This window comes from Cannabis sativa, chromosome 3 (genome assembly GCF_029168945.1).
Source record: "Cannabis sativa cultivar Pink pepper isolate KNU-18-1 chromosome 3, ASM2916894v1, whole genome shotgun sequence".
NCBI lineage: Eukaryota > Viridiplantae > Streptophyta > Magnoliopsida > Rosales > Cannabaceae > Cannabis > Cannabis sativa.
Window position 1 is genome coordinate 15904927 of NC_083603.1, and position 5415 is coordinate 15910341.

Genomic DNA, 5415 nt, shown 5'->3' on the forward strand with positions numbered 1-5415 from the left:
CTTAGATTTAATTAAACTTACCGTAAAATCTATTCAAGTCAATATCGCCTAGTTGATCCTAGATCAAATGATCTTAATCCTGTTATGATTAGGCTCAATCTCGAGAGGCTATTCGTGTTCTTTGATTTGTTAGTTAAGCCTACTTTTAGGTCAGGGTGATACGTACATTTTGGGAACACGGTAGTGCAATTGAGTGGGAGCGCTAGCATAAACATGGAATCTATAGCTTCTATCTGGCGAATAGTAAGCAAAGGATGATCTCCTTCGAGCTTGACCAAACGAACATAAATGGTGGAGTACTCATTTCACATAAGCTGAAATATCATTTATACGGGGTCAAGTGTTTTAAGGAATAAATACATTGTAGGGTGTAACGGTAATTTAATCCCTTTACAGTGTAGATCATTCATATAGAGGATCATTGATCACATTAGGATTATAACAATGGATAACTAATGATGTGTCTATATGGTGGAACATATAGAGCATTCTATATACTGAGAGTACAATTTCATCTCTAGAATTATTTTTATTGGATAGTATGGAAAAAATTAAGCAAGTTAGCCTTTTACAGAACTTAATTTGGATTTTATTTGAATTAGTTATGATTTTTTGAAGATTTGAAAAAATCGGGGTTGTGCTGATATTTTCCTACGATCGCTAATCTGTCCGTACAGTTTCGAATTTTTTTGTTTTTCTTCGATTTTTCATGCTTTTTCATGGAATTAACTTCCGATTTTTTGTATGGTTTTGTATATATACTATTACTATTCCTAATTCAATTCTAATTATCATTTTGAATTAATTTAATATTTTTTAAATTTAATTCAAAGATATTAGTGTAATTTGAATTTGAATAGAATTAGTATCTATCTTCTTGCTTAAAAATCTATCTTATTTTTAAATTTGATTATATCTTATTTTTTTAAAATTTAAGGTCAGATTTTATAAGATATTTATAAAATCTTTTAAGATATTTTTAAGATATCTTATCTTTTAAAATATTTTTAATTATATCTTATCTTTTAAGATTTTTTTTTAAAAATTAAATCTTTTTAGATATTTTGACCTTATTTAAATTTAAAATAAGATATTTATAATCATGTAATTTTAAATAGATGTAAGATATTTTGCTAACTTTTAAATTTTGTTATTTTATTTATTTAAATTAAATTTAAAATCTGAAAAGATATTTATTTATCTTTTCTAATTTTTTATTTAATTTTTATTTATAAAATAACATTTAAAATTTAAAAGTAGTTAGCAAATTTTTGAAATGATATTTAGGTTGGTTGAAACCTAATTTTTCAAAAATTGTAGGTTTAATTTTAAATTTAAATTTTTTAAAAATTTCGAATTTTTCAAAGTTTTTTTTAAATTTTCGAAATTTTTTTTTATTATTATTTAATTAATTATTTTCGAAATTAAATAAATCCTACTTCCAATTATCGAGCTAACCTTGTTGCATGAGTATGTGTTTTAGCTTATGTGTAAGTTTTCAAAACCTATTATTACTTGATTGCAAATAGTCATGGTTACTTTTTGCCAGATCTAATGATCTGATGGCTCCCTTGGTCAAGATAATAATTTGTAACAAGTATAATTTACAATCTTCTTTCATATGTGTATGACCTAGCGACATGATAGGACCCATCCAAAGTGTGCCTGTGTGAGCCTATGTGTTTAATTTGATTATAGATGCATATAGGTTAATGTTGCTAAAATAAATTATCATAGTTATTGATAGAATTTATTTAGGCCCATTTAGTTTTTGGGCCTATTCAATTAATAACAGTTGTTCTTATTAAGGTTAAATTCCTCTCTTTTGGGCCTTGTGTGAGAGTTGGGAGCCATAGAAGTGGGTACGACATACTGAACCCAGCACCCCCTCACACAAACTACCCCAATTGTGAAGGCCCATTTGCCTGATTTGAACAACTGTACTAGGTTAATTACACTAGTTTAACCTAATAAAATTGATTAGCAACATAATTAATTTCATTTATTTTGAAATTAATTTAAGAAAATTATAGTTTAAAGAATTTTTTTATTCTAAGCTAAACTATATGTATTTTCTTGTATTTAATTAAATATAGAATTATAACCATCTAGATTCTTTCTGGAACTTAATTTAAATTTTTCATTAAATATTCTTATTTAAGTTGATATTTAGTTATCTACAACTAACCAACTTAAATCTGAATATCTTTTGAATTCAAAATTTCAAAATTAAGTTGAGGAATTTTAGGCATTGGTTATTAAGATTCTTTAGATATTTTTTAAGTTAATATCTTTTCGAATATTAACTTAAAATGGAATATTTTCAAATTAAGTGGTTACAACTTAATTTTTGATATTTAATTAAATTTAAATTTGAAAAATATTTAAGTTCTAGATTTTTTCTAATACAACTTAAATTAGATATTTTTTCAAATTTTGTGGAAAAGATACTTAGTCAAATAAGATATTTTCTAGATAGTTATTTCTAGACTACTTATTATTTCTAATATTAAATAGGAAAATATTATAAATTGTGAAATTAATTATTTAATTAATTTTGGTACAATTTATTTTAAGTATATTTTTCCTAGTATTAAACTAGAAATTAATACTTAAGCCTTCTCTACACTTAATTATTTATTTCTTGAATTTAATACATTTAATTAATTTAAAAATTAAATATCTAAGTTGATTTTTATCATCATACTTAAATATTTCTTTTTCATGACATTTAATTAAATAGAAAATTATTTTTAGTTGAAATTTATTTTTTCAACTAAATTAAAATAATTTTCAAAATATATTTTTTTTTATTTTATTAATCAATTTTCGAAATTGCATTTCTTAAATGCTAGAATTTCGAATTTTATCTTGAAAAATAGATTAAGTTGTAAATTAATTATTTATTTTAATTAATTCTTGGATCAACTTAAATCAATGATTTTTTCATTTATTGATTAATTTAAAATAAATTAAATTAAAGTATATTATTAGAAATTGAATTAATTAGTCAAAGGAAAATCTAGATAGATGATATTTTTGCTTGAAGTATTTTTCTAGTGTATTTAATTAAATAGAAAATTAATATTTAAGTTGATTTTCATCATCATACTTAAATATTTGAAATTTTTCTTATATATTTAATTAAATAGGAAAATTATATTTTTTGTTGTAAATTAATTTTATTAATTAATTTTGGGCCAACATTAAATTAGAATAATTTTTCCAGGATTTATTTTTTATTTTAACATGCATTTTTCGAAAATTGTATTCTTGAATACTTTAATTTTTCGAAATGCAATATATATTTATAGAAAATTAAATTTGAGTTGTAAATTAATTTAAATTAATTTTGTAACAACTTAAATTGAATATTTTTCTAAATATTTATTGGAAATTATTACTAAGATGGAAATAATTCATGTTATTTTCATATCCATCTAAGTAAAATTTATAAATATTAAATTAAAATTTATATTTAGAATTTTTCATTCTAAATTGGAAATTTTAATTAAATAAATATATATTTAAAATAAATAGAATAAATAAAGAGAATCAAAGAAAATACAACTTACTTTAAATAATGAGCTTGATTATTATTAAGACATTCGATCTCCATTGTGGGTTTTACACCGCGTTTGTTTTAGTGAGTAATCCTCCCTAATGGAGGAACGTTCATTAGCAATTTCGCACCGTTTAACCTCGCATGATAAGTAGTTTGTAAGTGTTTTGTATGGTATGGATCACCCTAATGGTGGCGACCATACTTGACTTGCAAATTATGAAACAATGGTGGAAGCTCATAAGATAGAATTGCCTTGACTCTCGCCAACGCTGAATTCCAATTTTGATCGAATAAAAGGTTGCTAGAATGTTTAACATTTTAGACGAGCTGACAACTCTATTCAATGAATGGTAGCTTTGACTCTCGTCTACCGGGACACTGTATCAGTTTGTTGAAAACCTTGGAAATTATTAAGGATTGTATGTTTTAGTATTTTCACTAGTCATTCCTACTTGCTATATGTTTATAATTTCTGAATTGTGTATGAATTTATATTGAACCATGTTATTTTTTGTTATTAAGTTGTAGTTTAATTTCGAATCTTCATTGTTGGTCTAACATGTTTGTTTTTCTAATGAGATAAATCCCTAATGGATTTTCACCATTAGACATACATAATAGTGTAAGATCTCGAAAGATAAGTATTGTATATGCGACATCTAACTGTTCATCAATTGATGACACCTTAGACTAGTATTTTTACAATATGAAACAAGAAGATTACATAAATAAGATTACTTTGTCTTTCGCTAATCGAAGCATCGTTGGATTCTTATTTATAAACGAAATTATCCTAATTCCTCTTAGCTTATTCATTTCGAATTAGCTTCAAAACATATCATTGGATGAATGGTCTATAAATCATTTCATGTCATTATATTTTCTCTTAAGAAATTAAATGACACATATGATTATAATCCCGAAATTCTATTCCCAATTGATATAAATCCTCAATCTTAGAAATCTCCTACTTGTATGGGAAAATCTGACTTAGAGTTTGTATTAGTAGTGGTGGTCCAAGAAAGAATTACTCATTATATTTGGTTGAATTTAAGTCTTTGACTTTAATTTTAGAATCCAAACAGAAATTTTCTTATATTTCTAATTCCAGATACAATACAGTTACACTTTCTCAAGTGTTTAAACATCCATCTTTTATTAATGGATTCAAACTGTATGGAATATGAGTTAGGTATTCTAAGACCAGGATCCACTTGCACTATTCTAAGAACTCTTTGATGTAACTAAACCTATGTCATCAAAAGACACTACCACAATTTTTTTTAATCTATGGCATTTGTATCTTGTTCATAGTGAATTTGACATGATCAATCTCTGCAAAGAGATAATATGCCTATATCCACTGAAAGTAGTTCATCTCATTCGCAGATGGATGTACATTCAGGGGTGGATATGAGTTTTTCGTTGTATTCTTAAAACGATAACTCTAGATTATACCTTTTAGCAAAGAAATTTGAAATGTTTGAAAAATTTCATTAATTTCTAACAATGGTTAAAACCATTAAGGTAAGTGGTTAAAGATCTTGCGAACTGATAGGAGTGGAGAAATAGTTAGTAGATATGCAGTTCAAAGATCATTAAATTGATTTTTGAATTATATCCAAACTTACCTCCCCAGAAATTTCGAGTTGCATGTTGATGATTAGTTACTAGTCGTTGCCTAATTCCTTCTATATTAATACAATTTCAGAATGATGTAATGGTTGTATACTTAATGTAAATCATTACTAGATTCATGGATGACCTATTCAAAATCTTAAGAAAAGCTAGAACCATTAACCATGGTTTGTTAGCTATTCTAAGTGATTAGGGGTGGACCATCCCATTGT